This window comes from Quercus lobata, chromosome 10, assembly GCF_001633185.2.
Source record: "Quercus lobata isolate SW786 chromosome 10, ValleyOak3.0 Primary Assembly, whole genome shotgun sequence".
NCBI lineage: Eukaryota > Viridiplantae > Streptophyta > Magnoliopsida > Fagales > Fagaceae > Quercus > Quercus lobata.
In genome coordinates, this window is record NC_044913.1 from 60,880,156 (window position 1) to 60,903,514 (window position 23,359).

The window sequence follows — 23,359 nt, forward strand, 5'->3', positions numbered from 1 at the left end:
CTTCCTCTCTATCTTTGCCTTTTTATTATCTGCTGTGGATTGTGTTTTGTTTCGGCTTAGATATTTTTTACCAATTTCATATTATAGCGTATGTTAAGTTTTCGCACACTAGTTGTTTGACATATTGCTTGAATTGGTTAAGTTGTAATTTGGGGGTCTAAACGTTCAAGGGTGTTTATACACATTTTTGAACTTTCAACTTTGATTGTTGCTTGTATGTGATTGCCCTATATTCTTACTATTCATAAAAAAGGAGAATTTGGCTTGGTTTTGTTTGTGGTGTAATACAATAATGTTAAAATTGGTAAATGACATATACTACTTCTACCACCTATAACAAAAGGCGGGGAGAGAGAGAGAGAGAGAGAGAGAGAGAGAGAGAGAGAGAGAGAGAGAGAGAGAGAGAGAGAGAGGAATATGGGATTACACAGTTGTTGAGAGGGGTGAAAGGGAGAGACAGAAGTGACTGGAGCATTAGAGGCTTTTGCGTACTCGGTGTGGCTTTGAACTTTCAACTTTGATTGTTGCTTGTATGTGATTGCCCTATATTCTTACTATTCATAAAAAAGGAGAATTTGGCTTGGTTTTGTTTGTGGTGTAATACAATAATGTTAAAATTGGTAAATGACATATACTACTTCTACCACCTATAACAAAAGGCGGGGAGAGAGAGAGAGAGAGAGAGAGAGAGAGAGAGAGAGAGAGAGAGAGAGAGAGATGCAAGGAAGATTTATTTTCACTTTGTTGTTTGCCTTATGATTTTTTCAAGGTTTGCCTTATGATTTTTTCCCCCATAATTCTCTGATTTTCCTTTCACACAATGTGGTGATGTTGTTAATGATTGGACTAGATCTGTTGTCAATTAAAGGAAGGCAGTAGAAAGTATGTAATTAGTTGTAGGGAAAAGTTAAAGGATGCCTTAAGAACATTGGTTTAGGAATTATTTTTAGAAACTTTTTATGGGAAAAGAAAAAAGTAAATGATTTTTTGTTCGATTTTTACATTTTCCATAAAAGTAGTATCAAAACTTTCCTAAAATAGTCAATTAAAAAATGCCCTACGAGCACCTATTAACTGGACTCTTAATTTGTTTGGATGCATGTGTTATTGGACTGGATCTGTGTTTCCCACTGTTTCTGTCTGCTACTCTGAAAATGGGGCACAGCCATGTCAATATTTGAGCGTTGTAGCAGTATTTGCTGCTAATGGTACCACATTGCAACCTTCCTCGGTAAAATTCTGCATGGTTTCTTGGAGCCATTTCCTGTAATTATATCACCTGTTGTTAATTGCATCTGTTCTGCCTCAATTTCAGGTAAAAAGTGTCAAACCCCAGGAATTCAGAAGAATATTCACAATGGGCCTTCCATTTACTTCTCATCATGGTGGTCAGCTTCTCTTTGGACCTGAAGGTTTTACTTGTACTTCATGATTGGAGATGGTGGGAGTGTAGACCCTTACAATTTTGCCAAAAAAAAAAAAAAAAAGGAAATCCGTGCTTGGAAAGATAATGAGGCTTCACATAGATCATATCAAGTAAGTACTGGTCCTACTGGAAAATGTATTGTTTTAGTATAAATACTTGTTTGTATTTCACTTATCAAAAAAAATACTTGTTTGTATTTATGTTTATGCTCTTTATGTATTAGCTTTCGGTCTATTGCTTTCCTGTTCAGGTGTATCTTGTTTTCAACAATTCTACTTGTATAAGAAATTCAATTTATGGCGCGCATTTTTTGAAGACAGGCTTTATTTAAGGCCCCAACAAAAAACACTTGAAAAATAAAATCTTTTTAACAGGGAGGTATATATATATATACTTTTTTTTTTTTTTGGGTTATGATTAATAGACACTCTCTACATCACTTTCTTCTCTATTCAATCTTAAAGTAAAATTCATTTAGGTGATAAATCTGATGACTTATGGATATCAATTTTCATGGTTATGGCTGGGTGGGGGGGGGGGGGGAAGATTTTTCTTTTTAGGAACAAAACAGCTTGCTAGGGTTTGGCTTTAGCAGGGGACAAGGAGGGTTTTGGGTGTTCTATGTATTAAATATGTTTGACCAAACTTTTGATTCCTGTTTTACCATTTTAAACTTTCAAATCCACTAATTCTTAACAATGTATAATATGTTCTTGACACTACTTTTAAATAAATGTAATGCAATTAAACCTACTTGTTGGACATTTTACTATTGTAAGACCTGTATTTTTCAAACACATAGGAGTAGATGTATCTCTTGAAAATTTTAGCCTTCTTTATACTTCTATATCTCACTCAACCAACTCTCCTTGTATGCTTTCCTTCGCAATTAATAAATTACAGGTGCAACGGAAATTGCTGACCTCGAACTATAGGGAAATTATTCTGTCCCTGAAGATAATCTATTTGCTGAAGATGAGGAATTGCAGCCTGAAATTTGGGCCATAGAATTTAGAAATCCTTGGCAAATGTAGTTTTGATTTAGAATGGCCTTGATGCTTGCCAAGTTGGCAGGTCCTAGATTAATTTTCTTCCAAGTGACTATCCTTTTCAAGTTTTGTAGCTTTACGTGGGTGCAAAAATGTACACATGCAGTGAATATTTAAAGCTCTTTTTTGTTGCTTGTTCTTCACACGCGCAGATGTTTCTTTTTAAGTGAATTTTTTAAGAATCAATTGCCCTTACCTTATTTAATACCGTTAATGCTTTAAGTCACTGATCTTTTAGAACCAATATGAAGAGGTGGATGTAGTCACTAAGAGTGGCAACTATGGATGGAGTGTTTCTGAAGGCCCCTTTCTACAATCCCTGGGGGTAAAATTTCTGCTAGCTCCGTTGATCCAGTCTTCTCTGTAATGGGATACACCCACTGTGAGGTAAACAAAGTTGTCATATTTGCATCAATCACAGGTGGCTACTTTCATCTTGATTTAGCCTGTTACTTCTTTTTCTTCTTTTTTTAACTTTCATATTTTTATTTGCCTAAGTACTTAATTGGAAACAAGCTCACTATATTAGCACATATATGATTGTTCTTAATAAGTATGGTACTGTCCATCCTTACTTAGCTGGTTACTTATTTCTTAAAAAATTAAAACTTTATTACTTTTTTTTATGAAAATATTATCATAATTCCTTTGCAATTTTAGTTTTATAATACTTTTGCCAAACTCATGTACTCTTCTTACTGCAACATGTTATTTGATCCAAAGAAAATTCAGAGACATATTTAAGAAGTTTACGTAAGTGAAAATCAAGATTTGAGGCAGTTGGCATATGATGAGTATTTTGCTAATTGTCTTGAATGAAGGTTTGTGTGCTTTTTCTTTTTTTTTTTTTTTTTTGGGATATGTAATAAAAATTATATTATAAAGTACAAAAGTCCATAAACCCATGAATTGAAGATAAATCATGAAAAAAAGAGAAAGAATGACAGCCTAACACTGCAACCCAGTCCAATAGAGTCTTGAAAAAGGAAAGTTTGAGATCTAAAACAGTTTTCTCCAAGTCCTCAAAATGCCGGTTATTCCTCTTCCGCCAAATGCACCACATCAAACAATGAGGGACAGCCATCCAAATAGCACTATTCCGATGTCGCCCAAACTTTCCCTACCAGCAAGCCAACAACTCAACCACTGTCTTCGGCATAACTTAGTGAATGCCAAACAAAGTAAACACCATAGACCACAAATCAAAAACAAAGGGGTAATGGATAAGGAGGTGGTCTACTGATTCCCCATTCCTTTTACACATACAACACCAATTCAAAATCAAAATCTTCCGTTTCTGAAGATTCTTAATAGTCAAAATATTCCCCAAAGCTGTAGTCTAGACAAAAAAAGCAACTTTGGAAGGGAGCTTAGGCTTCCAAACAGTCTTCCAAGGGAAAGACTGATCAATACATTTTTTCAAAACCTGATAATAAGAACGAACTGCAAAACCTCTTTCCATAGTAGGTTTCCAACAAATCTTATTGTCCCCAACTCCTCTCAAAGGGATCCCATAGATTCTAGCCATGAAATTGTAGAAAGATTCTAATTCCTGATCTTGGGGGGCTCTTACCAAAAATTAAGTCCTAGAAAAGAACACCACTTGGGAACTTCATCACATCAACTACATAGGTCTCCTTATTTCGACTGATAGTAAATAGTTTTGGATAGCTCAAACTCAAAGGGGTGTCCCCACACCAGAAGTCCTGCCAGAATCTAATAGTAAATCTAGTCCCAACCTTAAACTGGATGTGACGAATAAAAGAAGGCCAGCCACAACTAATAGACTTCCACAAAATCACTCCATGGGTGCCAATAACAGGAAGAGAGCACCAACCTCCTTCTCCACAGCCATACTTTATCCCCATCACTCTCCTCTACAAGGCCTCTTGCTCATTCCCAAATCTCCATAGCCATTTACCAAACAATGCTTTGTTAGATTTCCTTAAGCTTCTAATATCCGTTTTTATTTATTTGTATTATCCTTAGCCGTTGTTATTTATTTTCTAATACAAGCTTTCACTGCTTGTTTACCTATTCTTGATGGCAAAGTCATTTGTTTATTGTCTTTTGGTGTTAATTTAATTTTTCCCCTGTATACATTATAAAAAGTTTTGATTATTTATATGTAAGAATGACAAAAAAGGCTTATTGATTTGGTATGACCAATACATAGAACAATAGTGGAATGCTCAAGAAAAACTATTTTTAGACTTGTGTTCTTAATTGCTGGTGAATAATTTTATAAGAGTCATGTTGGAAGATAAACTAAGGACTAGATTAATAATGTTAAATTTGTAATTTTTTAGGAAAAAGATAGAATTTTTAAAATTATATTAATTCTTCCAATAATGACAACTTAATGTATCAACTTTATGACATAAAGGTAAAATACCATTACAATTATTAGTTTGTGTGTTCTTTTTTACATATAATTTTTTGTGTTTTTTTGCTGAAGTAGTTTATTTATGGACAAAGTTTGATCATAAACTTAGTTAAAGCCAATGGCTACAATTCCATTCAATATCTTTTTATTGAATATGAATTTTGACAAATCCACCATTCGATTACATTTTCTTCTTATATTTTTTATGCTTACAAAACTTTTAGAGGATCAAATATTAATAGTTATGTTATCAATCAAATTTAAATTTCAACGTTTTGTAGTCTAAATTATGCATAAAAGATAAATTTAGGGATGAAATAGTAAATAATATGCAATTGACTCGAAATTCGACATACATGTTAAAAATATAAAGAACATGTAATCTAACAATTAGATTTTCAAAATATATAATCATGTTAATTTTTTTCGTGAGAGTTGTAGCCAAACTTTGTCCTTTATTTATTTAGTTAGTTTGTATATGAGACATCTATCTACAGGGGCTTGCACTTTGTTATAGGGAAAGGGATGAAGGTCGAACTTCATTCAATAGCAGTGGGATATCGAGTCTTTAGTAACGCTGCCTCACTTCAAAACCGGAAAGAAACCTGACTCACTTAAATGTCCTAGCGAACCCCTCCTATGAGAAAGAAAGGAGTCTAGCAGCCTTTTCTTTTCTCTCTATTTCTGATCAAACTCCCTTCCTGTTTTTTTGATAGGTAACAAGGCTTTTATTGAAAAAAATTGAACATCATGTTCACGATGATGAACACTCTGAACAAGAAACAAATACAATCTAATCAAGAACTAAAGGAGATAGAGACTAAGAATTCAGATAAAGAAATACAATTCGTACACCCCCCAAATATGAGCCCAATGAAACAGAGTACTAAAGAGGAGAGATTTTAGGTGATCTAATGTTCTCTCCTTGTCTTCAAAAATGTGGGTATTACGTTCCTGCCAAACTAACCACATTAAACATGCCGGGACCATATTCCAAATGGTTGAAAGATACTTTCCAAACCAGTTTTTCCCTTCCTGTCATCGTATTTTGGTCAGAATCACTTTCAGGTGTTTAGTTATGATGTTCTTACTGAAGAATAGCTTATTGTTTTCTTGTATATCAATCAACACATGCCACCTCAATAGTTATGAGAATAATTGTGAATTTGTTAATGTCTTCAGATTTTGAGAATTATTGTGAATTTGTTGATGCCTTCAGATTTTTGAATGTCACACATGGATTTTTTATTATTATATTTTTTGAGAAACACGTACTGTTAGTTGATTATAAGGAGGCAGGTTTATTTGTTTTCTTATGAAATTAATTGTTATTCTTTGTTAACTGTAATGATGTTATTTATGTGAACCCCATTACCGATCATGCCCTGTTATAGCCATTTTAAGTGACTAGCAATTTGGGTTTGGTTTATGGTTTTCTGTAGCACACTGTCAATTCTTGGGTTTGTTTATTTTACTTTAATGTTACATACAATTTTATCTATTATACTACTTATAACAATATTCTCTTATCTGATCTGGACTTTTCTGAAGACTAAAAATATCCTATCCAGTTACCAATGACTTCTCCTACAAATGATTGGAATAGGGTCAACATCACAGGATTCCCCATAAATTCCCTTTCTTGGATTGGACTTTTATGTGGTTCGAAAATACTCTCATCAATAAATGAGTGAGTTCTCTTAGAAATAGGGTTAACAACATCAAATACCAAGTTTCAAAACACCCATTTCTAGCTCAACTCCTCCGAAAAACATCAATAAACGAGTGAGTTCTCTTAGAAATAGGGTCAACAACGTCAAATACCAAATTTCAAGACACCCGTTTCTAGCTCAACTCCCCCAAAAAACATGAATCCACTCAGCCACTCTCCTATATGTACACAATCACTGAATGAAATCAGTTTCTTCACCTCACGTCTCCCACTTTTCTCATTCCACACAACTCACATTCACCCAAATTGCAAAACCAAGAAGCCAACTTTTGCCTGAAATTTTTTTTGCCAGAGCCATTTGTGACAGATTTGGCACAATCAATACAATAGTAAAAAGGTATGTAAACCTTAAATTTTGGTGGCATTCTCTTTTGAAATTGACAAAGTGTTTGTCTCATCCTCTTTTTATACCAAAAAAAAAAAAAAAAGATTGAATACACACTGAATTTGTTTTTTGTTTGGAAAAAAGACAGAATTCATGCAGATTTTTTTGCTCAAGCTATTTTGTGACAGAGCTGCACAATCAACACTGCTGGAAAGGAAGGTATCTAATTGCTCGAGCCATTTTGTGGCAAAGCTTCAATCAACACTTCTGGAAAGGAAGGTACGTAACAGTAAACCTTAAATTTTGGTTTACATTCTCTTTTGAAATTGACAAAATGTTCATCTCATCCTCTTTATACCCCAAAAAAAAAAAAAAAAAAAAAAAAATACCGAATATGCTTTGAATAAGTTTTTGATTTTGGAAAAAAGACACAGAACTCATGCAGACTTTTTGCTCGAGCCATTTTGTGACAGAGCTGCACAATCAACTCTGCTGGAAATGAAGGTATGTAACAGTAAACCTTAAATTTTGATAGTATTCTCCTTTGAAATTGATCAAGTTTTCATCTCATCCTCTTTTTAAGGAAACAAAAAATAATTATAGTAAATCAAACACACTAAATTCGTTTTTTGTTTTGGAAAAAATACGTAGTAGTCATAGTATCATCCTCTCAAGTAAAAAATATATAAAGCCATAACATCACATAATTTTTAGGAAAAAAAAATAAGAATTTTTTTAAAAAAAAAAATTTAAATTGACCAATTGTTTGCAAAAACAGATTTAATTTTCTTTTTAAAGAACCAACCAAATCCGGCGGACAGCCACCTTGCTAAATCAGATTGAAGACCAACAAGCTGCTGAAATGACTGAAAATCACAGTGGCTGGATTTCGATGAAGGGGACGACAGAGATCAGCGGTTGATCTGCGGGCTGGATTTGTTTTGGTTTAACTTTTTTCTTCACTTAATTCTGTTATTAATGCTTTTTCTCTATCATTAATATGAGTTTTTTTTTTTTTTTTTTTTTACAAAATAGAATTCTACTCTAGCCTAATCTAACCTAAGTGTATATGTGTGTGAAACTCCTTCCTAGAGATTTAAACCCCAGCCCTTGCTGCCCACACTCCACAAGCATTTATACTTGTGGAATGACTATCGCACCAAGGGTATGCGGCGGTCATTAATAGGAGTTGTTAGATACCTTTTGTGTTGGTTTTACTTTTTGCACTTAATTATGTTATTAATGCTTTTACTCTGTCATTAATAGGAGTCATTAGATACAAATTAAAATAAAAATTTTTTAAAAAAACACTATTCACATGTTTTCTGTTTTTTTGGTTTTCCTTTTTTTTTATTTTTCTTTTTCTTTTGTGATCAAGGTTCTTGGATTTTGCAACATTTTAGGAATGTAAGTTGTTTACTTCAGGTTATACACTTAAAACAGAATATTAATGAGTTCCCTTTATATATATATATATATATATATATAAAGGGAACTCATATAGGGTCATTCTATTATACCCCTAGTTTTTTTTAGTGGGTATGGTACCCACGCAAATCTTGACCATGGATTTTACTTTCTTTAATCCTGACCATCTATTTTACTTTAATGTCATACTTATTACCGGTCAAGTAGGTTGAATATAAAAGCAAAAAATAAATAAATAAATAAATAAAACATAGAGAGTCACAGAAGGGTTCTTCTCTTTGGCGTTCCCTTCGTTCCCTCTTTCAATTTCTCATGTTCAAAGCTCTCACAAGCAGTGGCGGCGCCACGTACAGGTCAGGGTGTTCCCAGGAACACCCTAACCTGAAAAAAATTAAAAAAAAAAAAATTATATTTAATCTATGCTAGGAACACCCTCATCCCAAAATTAGGAACACCCTGAATCAAAAAATTAGGAATACCCTCAAATTAAATAATTAAAAAAAAAATTATCTATCCTACTTTCAAGCCAAAAAAAAAAAAAAAAAAAAAAAAAAAACCCAAAAAAAAATTTTGAACTAAAATCTGAAAAAAAAAAAAAAAAAAAAAAAAATTGTTAACAGAACCAAGCCCACTACCCACGGCAAGCCAAGCCCACGGCAAACCCAGAAAGCCCAACATAATACGGAGGTAGCAAACCCATGAATTCTCACCCAAAAAAAAAAAAAAAAAAAACAGAGCAAATCAGAAATCAAACCACGGTCACGTCGTTGGCAGAGATCAAGACAGACAGTCTATACTCTATACAAGGCAAAAACAAATCAAACCCCATTACCCAACACTGCAATACAGAGGCGTTTGTCAAAAAAAAAAAAGAAACCAAATACAGAGCAAAAGAGAAACAAAATACAGAGCAAAAAAGAAACCCCAAACCCAGAGCAAACCAAACCCACGGTGGCGCCGCCACTGCTCGCAGGCGCAGCTCGCTCCGTGACCTCCGCCGCTCCTCGTCTAGTCGTCGTCGCTCGTCTCCCGCCGTCGTCGCTCGTCGCTGGCCCGTCGTCGCTTGCCCGTCGTCGCAGATCAGAACGGTCTCACCGTCTCAGCTGTTCCGCCGTCGTCGCTTGCCCGTCGCCAGTCGGCCTCAAGGTATTTCGCCCCCTTTTTCTCTCTGACTCTCTCTCTCTCACACTGAAATGAAAACCATGAAATGATGAAATGCAAAAGTCTGATGCCTCTCTCTCTTTTTATTTAGTCTTTAAGTCATTAACTCTCTCTCTCTCTTTTGAAATTTGAACTGGAATAATCTGATTGGCTGGCTGTGCCGAATCTTTACTCTTTCTTTTTTTTTTTTTTTTTTTGGGAACCAATCTTTACTTTTAACTTTATTTTGTTTTTTTGTCTGTTTTTTTGGCTTTATCTTATAGCTTTATTCGTTGCTTTTGTCTGTTGGGCAGTGACTCAGTGTGTTGCTGATTAGTAATATGTATTGTGATTGTGAAATTTTCTGATTGGCAGGTTGTGATTGGGGGATGATTTGTGCTTGTCTGTTGAGTGGGGTAGGGATAAATGGGCTGATGGGCAGTGGGCACATGGGGCCGGATAGTAAATGATAATTAAAGCAGTGTAATGTGTTGCACATTACACTGCTTTTATTATGCTACACATGAGATGTATAATGTTTAGTTCTTTTAGTGTAATGTGCACAAAGAACTAAACAATATAACAAATTAAAGTAATATAATTAATAACAAATAAATTAAAGTAATATAGTTTATTGTTACGCTAAACAATAATAATTAAAATAGTATAATTAATCAATGCATTATAAAAGACAAATAAATTAAATTATGTTAGGCTAAATAAAAATTAATAATTTTATAATTAATGAAACAATAATGTAACAAATTATAGTTTATAAAAAACAAACAAATTAATAAAACAACTAAACAACAATAATTAATAATTTTATTAATATTTCAAATAAACTTATAGTTTTTTGTTTATTCTTTTGCTAGAATTATGGACAAATATTTGATAAGAAAACCACGTACCCAAGATTCAGCTCCTGCACAAGATTCTTCTTCATCTTCTAAGCGAATTCGTGTTGACTTTAACTTAGAGAATCTTCCTTCAGATCCTGGGCTACGAGAAAAAATATCATCTTATCATCCTAATGATCGTGATGAAATAAGAAGATATTATTTAACAAAAGGCCCTTGTCAACCTGTTTTACACAGTGATGATTACCCTATATCTTTTTTTTCTGGAAAGCCTCGTCGATTTTTATCCAAATGGTATAAAGATAGATGCTGGTTGGAATATAGTATAGACAAAGATGCAGTATTCTGTTTTTATTGCTACCTATTTGGACAAGATGTTGGTAAGCAAGGGGGAGGTGACACTTTTGTAACGAAGGGATTCAAACTTTGGAATCAGAAAGATAAGTTAAATTCCCATGTTGGAGGAGTTAATAGTGCTCATTACCAAGCTGTCCAGAAGGGTAATGATTTGTTGAACGAAAAGCAACACATTCAAAGTGTTTTTGTTAAGCAATCAAATCAAGATAAAATTGACTATCGGATTCAATTAAATGCAATAGTTGATTGCATAAGATTCCTTTTATGCCGGGGATTAGCTTTTCGTGGTCACGATGAATCTCAAGGTTCAAGTGATAAAGGAAATTTTCTTGAGCTTGTACAATTTTTGGGGGATCACAATGAATCTATTAATGAAGTGTTGCAAAAAGCTTCGAAAAATTGCAAGCTTACCCACCCTGACATTCAAAAAGATATTGTGAATGCAATTGCACGTGAAACATCCAAAGCCATCATCAAGGATCTTGACAATGGGTTCTTTTCAATATTAGTTGATGAGTCACGTGATATCTCAGTGAAAGAACAAATGGCTCTCGTTCTTCGTTATGTGAACAAAGAAGGAATTATTATAGAGCGATTCCTTGGTATTGTACATATAGCAAGTACTACCGCTTTGTCACTCAAGCATGCTATTGAATGTTTACTTTGTGAACATAATTTGAGTTTATCGAACCTACGTGGGCAAGGTTATGACGGAGCTAGTAATATGCAAGGTGATATCAATGGTCTCAAAACTTTAATTTTGAAAGAGAACAAGTCAGCATTTTATGTCCATTGTTTTGCTCATCAACTTCAATTGACACTTGTTGCTGTTGCTAAAAATCACATTAACATTGCTGAATTTTTTTATGTGGTTAGTAATTTAGTAACTGTTGTTGGAGGCTCTTGTAAGAGACGAGATGCTCTTCGAGATATACAATTTGCCAAAATTAAAGAAGATTTAGAGAATGGTGTACGTAGAAGTGGGCAAGGTTTGAATCAAGAGACAAATCTTAAACGTCCTGGTGATACACGTTGGGGATCATATTATGGGACCATTCTCAGTTTGATTTTGATGTTCTCTGCTATTGTTGATGTACTAGAGATTATTGAAGAAGATGGCCTCTCCGACCAAAAAGTTGAAGCTCGATCTATTATGAGGTCAATTCTTTCTTTTGAACTTGTCTTTGCTCTACACTTGATGAAAAATATTTTAGGGATCACAAATGAGTTGTCAATAGCATTACAAAAAAAAAAATCAAGATATAGTAAATGCTATGGATCTTGTTAAAGTGTCTAAGCAACGGTTGCAAGTGATGAGAGATGATGGATGGGCATCTTTATTGGCTGAAGTATCTTTATTTTGTACCTCACATGATATTCCTATCTTGGACATGGAAGCGATATTTGTAGTTAGTGGGAGGCCGCGGCGCAACACCCAACAGAATACAAATTTACATCATTATCGTGTTGAGCTATTCTACACAGTCATAGATATGCAACTTCAAGAGCTTAACAACCGTTTTTCTGAGGCGAATACTGATTTGCTACTTTGTATGGCTTGCTTGAATCCAAGTAATTCATTTGTGGCTTTCGATAAGGAAAAGTTGATACGTCTAGCTAAGTTCTATCCTTCTGATTTTCTTGGGACAGATATTTTGGCACTTGACTCTCAACTGCAGAATTATATTTTTGATATGCGCAGCAATGACTTCTTTTTAGAGCTTCAAGGAGTTAGTGAACTTGCTGAAAAGTTAGTGAGCACAAGAAAACACGAGACTTATCCATTAGTCTATTTGCTAGTGAAGCTAGCTTTGACCCTTCCAGTTGCTACTGCAACAGTAGAAAGAAGTTTTTCAGCAATGAAATATGTAAAGAATGAACTGCGCAATCGAATGGGAGATCAATGGATGAATGATTGCTTGATTGTGTATATTGAAAAAGATGTAGCTTGTAGCATTGATAATGAGACTATTATGCAACGATTTCAAAATATGAAAACTCGTAGAAAGCAATTGTAAATTCTATGTATTTGTGTATTTTTTGATTGTTGTTATTGTCAATATATAAAATTTTCTTTTTATTATATTGTGTAATTTATGCTTATTGAGGAACACCCTAAAAAAATTTCCTGGAGTCGCCACTGCTCACAAGTTCCACTCCACATAAATTTGAATGAATATCCGATCTTTCTCATTCACTCTCTTTTGCTATTAGTTTTTGTTTAATTTTTGTAGTGGTTAATTCTAATATTGTGTTTTAGGGTACTTTTCTACAATTTCTTAAACATTTCAAATATATATATATATATATATATATATATGTCTTCATCATGAAAAAAGGATACCTAGGCTTGGAATCAATAATATATATGGTTAGGGACTAAGGTTTGGTTTGAATTTAGTTTTACTATTAAAACTCTTTAAATTAATCATGACTAACAATAATTGTATAGATGAACCCAAGGGATTAAAAGTTTTTTTTTTTTTTTTTTACAAAATAATTTGAAATGCACCGCACATTGCGCGAAATATCAGCTAGTATTATATATCCTCCGTTCGGGTACCAATGAAAAATGAAAATTATTTCACTATTTAACTTATTTTTGCTATTATTCATGGACCTCACTGTACTTTTGATACTATTCATTGATCACACTGTACTATTTTAGCTTACTTTTGCTTTTATCTACAGTACTTTCAGCAATAAATTTTCAATTTCAACAAAATAAGCAACATTCAAACAAACCCATATAGCGGTTTAAGCTAGCACCCGTTTCAGCATATCATCTTGCTCGACCCAAATCCATAAGAGGCGAAGTCCCAAGCATATTGAGAGTAGCTATAGCAGATCCATTTAGAGATCGCAAGCCCCCTCCAGAAGTAGAGATAGAGGCAAAAGCACTTTTTGATTCTCCAGTTTTATATCAAAAGTAGTTGACCCCATGAAAGCAACGGGTTCCGGTGTTGGCTTTGTTGCGGATTTCACTGGAATTGGATTCTAAGAAGTGCGGTAAATTTCCTTTCTCCAAGCTTCAACAACTTTCTTGAGCCTATCAAAGAGATAAATTTCAAGATTTTGTTTAAAAGGATGAACTTACAGCGTGCATTAATGGTTAACTAAAATCCTTACCAATCATCTATTAGCATATGACCCGCACTCTCTATTCTATTAACTTTAAGCTTGATGGCAGTTGGATTTCCTTTTTGAAACTATTTAGACAGATACTTGTCTAATATCCCCCAAACCAAAAGTACTGGTTTATCCAACAATTCCCATCTATAAGTCCAGAATCCATTAATTTACAATTCATTAGTTGAAAGTTGAATACCATATCAATAACATGAGTAAAACATATAGTTAGTGAAATACACAACTATATTTATTTGAATTTCTAAAATATGACCATTGTCAACATTATAAGACCAGCCATAATTGCTGATGAATAGAGTCTCGAGTGTGACAAGGTAACTACAACCCATGCATACTCATGTCCTACAGTTGTTCTTGGCTTCAGTTTGCATAGTAGACACACTACAGCATTGAAGTCAAACCCAAGTTATATTTTAGTCAAGCTTGCAAAGGTATGATGCATAACTTAGATGCCTACTTGGCTAAATACTTGCACTTTTTGACGTCTCTACACTATTAGAGCTTGATCTCCGGCTGACTGCTTTTGGTCAATGATCGATCTGCAACTTAATATTTTGACATACCTTGTTTCAACTGCTAGCATTTTCAGATTTTTTTTTTTTTTTTTTTGATAAGTTAAAAAAAAAAAAAAAAAAACCCTCTATATCATCCAGCTCCTGTAATATATACATAAAAGGGAATTTGAGCAAAAACAAATAAACATAAAAGGGTAAGAAGGCACCGAACACAGAACAATATACATAGGTGAACTTCACCCTTGTCTGCATAAGATTCCTACTAAATAGTACATTTACCAATGTTGGAATGTCAAAATACAAGGGAAACAACATAATTTAATACCTTTCAATAAAATAAAAAATCAGGTCTTTGACATTTTGAAGTAATTCCAATTGTTCTTGTTTCAGCTGCAGGCAACTAGCTACCATTCATCTCTGCTTGTACAGTTCTCCTGATTATCTAGGCTTCTATGTCATACTTCTACTTTCAATAACTCATGTCTCTTATCTCAATATTTCTTCCAAGCACCTGATGTTTCGATAAATATATAGAATATGAATCAACTCAAATCCTTTTTTGCAAGTTATTCTATTCACGTATCAATCTTGTTTGGATTTATATGGATATCACTGAAATACAGACGACTTAATTATAATGCATTCTGAAATAAAATTTTATGTCCACACTAAATTTATTCTATGTCCAAGGTCCAAAGGCACAAAATTATTAGTCTGCCTCACATGTGAACTTTTGTCTCTGTGCCACCGTGATGTTGCCTTGTATGCAGATGTAGAGGATATTTTTAGTTACCAAATCTTACTTCTACCTAGCTAGCTTTTCAGAAACATACCTATGGAGTATCAATAAAATTATTTAAGGGATCTTTTTAAAGCTTAATATTAAAATTAAAAATTCTATTGTGTAGTTAGTGCTAAATCTGCCAATTTTGGATTTGGTAACATTCTCTATTATTTTTTTGTAAGTATCCTAAACTAATATTAACATGATAATTTGCAATATACAGTCATTTGAAAGTCACAAATGACAATAGTTAAAAAGTAATTCCAAGAACATATATATTTGGTTGCCCTTTTATAGCTTTCAAATATGAAATTCACCATCAAGAATTTGAGTTATAAGAACGTGATTGCTAAAGATTTTAGAAAAAAAGAAAAAAAAAGAAAAAGAAGTGAAGTGAAATTGAAGTGATTGTAAAAGGAGAGTTAGGGTATATATAACTTAGATAATTGCAAAAGGTGGGCATCTAAAGGGCTAGACGTAGAAGAGACATATAGCTTAGATGATTGCAAGAGGTGCGCAACTGAAGAGTTAAAGGTAGAAGAGTTAAAATAATGGTATTTCTTTTTCTATTATTAAATAATTAATAGTATACTTGAAAGTTTAGACGTTATTTTAGTCAAGTAAGACTTGAGAGAGAGAAGTGACGTGGAGTAATAAGTAATAGATGAGGTGTAATTTCAACAAAAACAAAAACAAAACAAAAAAACAAACAAACAAACAAACTTGGATGATTTTCATAGAAGGCGTCATACGGTAGAACCTCATGCTTTCCCGCATGAAGTCTCTGTTTATATATATATATATATATATATATATATATATATTGATTATATAGTGTAAGGACTCGATTTGTAACGAACCGTAACAGTGTTGGGTTCGCACGTAAAAAGGCCCAAACAATATCATTTGTAGAGCGTGGGTTTGAAAGGCTAGGTCTTGATCACCAAACGGTGGGTTTTTCGTGGTGTTCATACATGATTAAGTCGTTTTCGCCTTAGAAGTCTTTCTCCTAGAGGCGGGCTGGGAGGCTCTGGTTTTTGGCCATTTTTCCCAGCCCCTTCTTGGTGCACTAACTTTTACATTATATAGTCCTTCTTGGTTGATCTCAACCCTCCACTTGTTGGTCAGGCAGGTGCTTACTTCTGTACCCGTCCCATCAGCCATCCCATCTTACTTTCTGTTAGTTGCGATGATCGAAGTTACACCGTCCAAGCGTCTTTTCTCATTAACATGATAAAAACGCTGGCAGGTGCATTTAATACGGAGGGAACGTATTTTCCTTTCAACCAATTTTGCACCGTACCTCCACGTGGGCCCTATTCCGCTCACATCCCCTTCAGGGGGCTGTTTGGGGATAGTCTTCACCAAGACGTTGCTCTTGTCACCGAAGTCCTGGAGTGCCGAGGATAGGGTCGTCCACAGCTGTTCCCCTTAACACCTCGGCCTTTGATCACTCGTCCTCGGCACACTACCTCCACGTGGGCCCTATTCCGCTCACATCCCTTTCAGGGGGCTGTTTGGGGATAGTCTTCACCAAGACGTTGCTCTTGTCACCGAAGTCCTGGAGTGCCGAGGATAGGGTCGTCCACAGCTGTTCCCCTTAACACCTCGGCCTTTGATCACTCGTCCTCGGCACACTACCTCCTCGGCACGAGCCCTGAGCCCGGATAAAGCGTGGGCTGGATCATAAGCTCCCCGGCCCTACATATAGAAATATAATAATATTAAACACATGTTTACAATTATTTTTAGAATCCATTTACCCTTTTTGGTAACAAATTTCTTGGAAGTAAATACAAATTGTTTATTTTTTTAATGTATGGGAGATTGAATTTCATACAGTGATTTAGTTAATTTTTTTTTTTAATGAATGGGAGATTGAATTTTTATTTTTTGTGATGACAAAATGTATGTGTTTTGTGCACGCATGTACTGTACTTCAATGTTGAGGCACTCATTCTTTTTAAGTTTTGTAGTTGACAATAAGGTTTGTGACATAGATTTGAAAATAAATTTGCAAGACTCAACCATTATACTTTGAAAAAAAATAAAAATAAAATGTTCCGATTATTGTTAATCATATTTCACTAGTTGAAAGCTCAAACACTTGCTAGCAACTGGATTGCACAGTTTGACTAAAAGAGAAAGATTTTACTAGGAGATGGAAATGGATGCACAGTTAAGCACAGCAAGAACGGATTTCTTTGACTTGCAAACTATTTTATAATATCTCATTTTCCTACTTTGACCCACCCTTTGATGATTCAATGGTGAATCAAGGGTATTTTAGTCATTTTCTAGGTTTTAAGGGTATTTCAGGCATTTTTAAGTTTCTAAGAGTATTTTAGACATTCTCTAGGTATTGGGGCATTACGATCATTATTTTGGTTCTAAGAGTATTTTGGTCATTTTTTAGGATTCATGGTTATTTTAGTCTTTTTTTTTTTTAGGTTTTTAGGTTTTTGGGTCATTTCAATCATTTTTTAGGTTTTAGGATCATTCGATTATTTTTTAGATTCTAAAGGTATTTTAATCACAGTTTGCACCCCACAATTATTTTTAGGTTCTAAGGGTATTCTGCTAATTCTTGAGGGTTTCGGGGATATTTTGGTCATTTTTAAATTTTATGAGATATTTTGATCATTTTATAAGTTTCAAGGGTACTTCAAAATTTTTTAAGGTTTTAGGTCATTTTGGTCATTTTAAAGGATCTACGGGTATTTTGGTCATTTTTTAGGTTTCAGGTACATTACAATCGTTTTTAGGTTCTAAGGGTATTTCAGTCACTTTGTAGGTTACAAGATCATTTCAATCAATTTTTAGGTTTTAGGGTCATTTAAGTCAATTTTGAGGGTATTTTAGTCTTTTTCTAGGTTTAGAGGGTATTTTGGTCATTTTTTAGGTTCTCAGGATATTTCAATCATTTTTTAGGTTTTAAGGATATCCCAATAATTTTTAGAGTTTTGGGGGTATTTTGGTCATTTTTAAGTTTTAGGGGGCATTTTGAAAATTTAATTATATTTAAGTGTATTTTAGCAATTTTTGAGGTTTTAGGGGAATTTTTGTTCTATATATTTGTTGATTATTAGGTAAGTCAATGAGGTTGGCTATAACCATATATGATGTTGGTACTGTTTAACGTGACGATAAAAATATCAAATGTGAGTAAAAAAAAATAAAAGAACCACCGAATATGATAAAAGTACGGTCATATGTGATGTTGTTACCACCCAATGTGACTATGGAATCGTCAAATGTGAGTAAAAAATAATGGAACCACCGAATGTGACAAAAGTAAGATCATATGTAATGTTGATATTGCCCAATGTGACCATGGAACTCTCAAATGTGAGTAAAAAATAATGAAACTACTGAATGTGAGTTATGTTGGTATTGCCCAATGTGATCATGGAACTGTCAAATGTGAGTAAAAAAATAATAGAACTACCAAATATGACAAAAGTACAATCATATATGATGTTGGTACTGCCCAATGTGACGATGGAATCGTCAAATGTGGAAAAAAAAATTTCCCACCAAATGTGGCAAAAGTACGGTTAGATAAGATGTTGGTACTGCCCAAAGTGACGATAGAATTGTTAAATATGAGAAAAAAATTATAGAAAATTAGGATACCATTGAATGTGACAAAAGTATGGTCAGATGTGGTATTGGTATTGCTTAATGTGACGATGAAATTGTCAAATATGAGAAAAAAATAATGGTATCACAAAATATGACAAAAGTACAGTCAGAAGTGATGTTGGTAATGCCCAATGTGACAATGGAACAGTAAAAAATGAGAAAAAAAATTAGTATACCACTAAATATGACAAAATTATAGTCAAATATGATGTTGGTACAGCCTAATGTGACAATAGAACCATTAAATGTGAGAAAAAATAAAAAAGTCACCGAATGGAACAAAAGTATAGTCACATGTGATGTTGGTACTACCTAATATGACAATGAAACTATCAAATGTGAAAAAAAAAAAATAAGGGAACCACTGAATATGACAAAAGTATAGTCACATATAATATTGGAACTATATAATGTAAGAATGGAATCGTTAAGTGTGATTTTTTGGTAACATAATATAGCATGTTGCCTATTAGTAAGTACCGTACCGTACCCAAAAAACGGGGTGTACAGTAGAACTACCCCTCTATATATGTGAGAGAGAGAGAGAGAGAGAGAGAGAGAGAGATTCACGTTTAATAAATTAATCTACAAAGCCCACTATCTCTCCGACACATACATTGAGTCAACGAGATACTTTTTCTTTGTCCTCCACCAGTCCACAGAAAAAACATGGTAATTTTGCAACATATTCCGTGATAGTCCACAGAAAGCAGGCTATAGAATCTAAAGGGGTGTTTGGTAGAAGAGTTTGAGTAATATTATTTGGATGTTTTTGATATACATATAGGTGAAAAAGTGTGTGAAAATATGTGTAAGTATGTTTAAAATGCTCAAAAATGTGCTTGATGTAGGGAATTTCACCGAATTCCCAACCTGTGAGAAACAAAAAAAATAGAGAAAACACACGCCAAAGAAAACAATCACACGCACAAGACAATATTTATGCGGTTCGGTAATTTGCCTACGTCCACGGAATTACAGGGATTTCACTATTATCAGGGAATAATACAGAGTACAAAATTGCGGCTACAATACTTTTTTCTCTCACCCTCAAGAATGCGGCAACAACAACCTACAATCTTAAAAACCCTAATCACAGCAAAGTCGGTTTATATATATGAAATGGGCCCAAAAATTTTTCCGGGGGGCATTGTCCCCGAACCCCCAGAGGCTTGTCCATGAGCGCTTCGGCTTGGGCCGCCACTCCATGGACTAAGCCTCAGTAAATCTCCCATTAAAAACTACGCAATATTATTCGAGTCGAATCAAGTCATCAAATCGGATCAAACAAAATTAAGCTCCACAAAACCCAACACTTGCCCTACCAAACGAGCTGTAAAAGATGTAATTTGACACGGTGGAAAAGAGTAGTCTTTTTATTCATCTACTCTTTTCTACTGGCATGTTATTACTTATTAGTTTGTTTAATAAATAAAAAGCATGATGTTATTTTAATTTGTGAGTATTTTTAACAACTACTTTTTATTAATTTCCTGTATTCTTTTTTTTTTCCTTGTTTCTCTGTTTTCAAGGTTGACTTATTTAAAATTCTGTTGAATAGCATAAAAGGCCAATATGGATGAGTTTTAACTGGAATCTTTTTTCCTTTTTCTTTTCTTTTCTCTCTTTTGCTGGTTGACTTATTAATAATTTTGTTGGATTGAATAAAGGTCAATTTGGATGAGTTCGATGAAAGACAATATTACCTAACTGTATGACTTTGAGGACAATTTGAGGCGGTTGCCATATATGTAGTTTACTTCATTGTATGACTGGAAGGACAATATAAAGTGGTTATGTGTATCTATCAATGTGTAATATTCATATTTCTTAAGATGACCAAGTACTTCCTCAGCATTTTTACACAAGTTATGGAGTTTCAATAGGGACATAATTTATGTGTAATATTAAAAAATAAATACCATATAGAGCTTGAGTGGAGCTAGATAGATACCTGTAGGACATCGCTCAATATAGCACAGATATAAGAGTATGTTTCAAGAATTCGGTACAAAAATTCATAAATCGTATATGAGCATATAATACAATAAATTTAATATTTTTTCTATGACGTGGAATTTCACCAAAATAGGGCCATTTGAATATCCTTGGAGAATAAACCGAGGATACATGACCCAATTTGCTAGAATGTCTAGTGGTTTACAGCTCATCTGAAGCATCTAACCACTAGGCTTCACACAAGTCAAGGTTAAATTTAATTTATATGGAAATTTATAACATTTTCTTTTGGGTAAATACAATGATCGTTGTATCACAATCACATAACAAAGTCTCAACAATTCAATTTGAAATAATATACATTAGTAAAGAAAATTACTAAAATAATCATAATTGTGATAAAAAAATGATTAATATTGATAATGTTTTAGTTAGTTAAAACATCTCAAACAATTGATCCTAAGTAATTAGTCATCAATGACCTTTTCCACCACTCTACTAAAGAATAAGCCTATCAAAAATGGTCATGATCAAGAGATTCAAAAAGCTCATTAAGTTTGTCAAGATCAATTGGCTCCAAGTATCAAGATTCACGTGTTAAACTTCTCCATTATCATTGAGTTCATTCTTACGTACACCAAATTATCTAACATCTGAGTTGACTGCATGTTTGCTTCCTTCGTTTGTGTTACTTGAAATGCATTCCAAATACGCTTACATGAGGAAGAACTACAAGGTTGACTCAAAATTCAAATGACATACTTTTGTAAGATTGGAAGGCGATCTCCACAGAAATCCCACCATATTCCTACAAATAAATTACAATTTATATACTCAAAATTTATCAAGAAATTATATAGTTATATATAAAAATTATATCAAAGCTATTGAACTTACGAGGATGAGATGTTTTCAACATTGTCTTTGCTATACTTTATTGCGATAAAGTTGCACCTGTTTCATGAAGTCTTCCCTTTCTTCAATAGCTACCAAATTCTCCAAAATGAAACTTATACCATCTTTTATCTCACTGCTCTCTATTAAATTTTCACTACACATGTAAGTAGGATTCAAAAATGTCACTGCAGCATGAATTGGGTGGATTATATATTTAGTACGCCTACAATTAAATAACTACCATATTTGCATATATTTGTCTAGATTGCTAGAACACTGTTGCTTAATTGCTTCTTTTGCCATTTCCATTGCTTCATATAAATATCTTGTAGTTGACCAATCACTATCAACTAATCGAAGAACTCAAACCAAAGGCTCCAAAACTAGCAACACATCTTTCCCTTGAGTCCAAAATTTTGTACTTTGGATAATTAATACTAGCAACCGCTTTAGCAGTGCCCTTTTCATTGTGATTTAATTTTTTCCACTTAGAAGATACAACAAGTAACTGCATTTCTTGAACATTAAAAATGGATTGAAGCATCAAGAAATTAGAAGAAAACATACTTGTACAAGGATGTTTCAATTCCTTATAGTTTGTGATTTCTTTCATGAGTGAAAAAATGATACTATCCTTATACATATATGAAACAGTTAATTTTGCATTATTAATTATCTTTTGCACCCAATCAACTTCATCTCATATATCCTTTAAAAGCATTTGAATGCCATAAGTAGAACATCAAGTTTTGTACAAACGAGAGTACTTGCTAATAAGCATGTTTCTAGCAGACTCAAAATTTGTAGTGTTATCAGTGATCAACTAAACAACATTATCAGATCCAATTCTTCAATTACTGAAGAGATAATGACTTTAATATACAACATTGTTATTTTATCTCTTGAAACTTCAAATGACTTCAAAAATATTAATCCACTAGGAAAGTATGCAATAATATTGATAAATGCTCTTTGCTCGACATCAGTCCATATTCTTGACATAAGAGTACAACCAGTTGCAACCCAAGAATTCTTAAAACTTCTAATATACTCTTCAACTTCTACCTAAAGATTTGGAATTAACTTTCTTTGGAGAGTCAAATAAGAGGGGTAACTTATATTCAGGACCATATTCAGCAACAACTTCCACGAAGCGAATAAAAAATGTGTTTTGAACATCATCAAATGGTATGTTATTTACCATTACAAGTTGGGCAAGCAATTTGTCCACTACACTCTTATCCTTCTTATCGCACATCTTTGAATTGGAAGTGTGGCACAAATCTTTCGATATTGAACATGAAGTGGTTTTACTCTCTTTAGCATTGCTTGAAATTTATGCACACTTAAGTTTTTTTGTTAGTCCATCCAATTGCTAGATAAGCTTCTTTTTGAACATCTTCAGGCACACCTGTACAAATATCTATAGCATGATCTTTAACTCCAGCCAAATGATATTTAATCCTAGAGGCACCCTTGGCAAAATCACGTCGACAAAAATTACATTTGAAATGGTCATCAAGGACTTCAACATAACTCCAAAATCGATCTTTTTTTCTAGCCATATTTCTTTTTCTTTAAAAAAGAAAAAAAAATAAAATCAAATATAAATCAATCTAAGAAAAAGAATAAATAACCAATTAAATAACTTTATTCTATTTCTATTACACATTAAATAATTTGGTTATCTCTCATTCTCTTAATGA

The 23,359-nt window shown here is 33.5% G+C and overlaps 1 pseudogene; it reads left to right on the forward strand.

Moving 5' to 3' along the window:
- Positions 1 to 10,353: 10,353 nt before the first annotated feature.
- On the forward strand, positions 10,354 to 12,721 carry LOC115962441 (annotated as a pseudogene).
- The last annotated feature ends 10,638 nt before the right edge of the window (positions 12,722 to 23,359 follow it).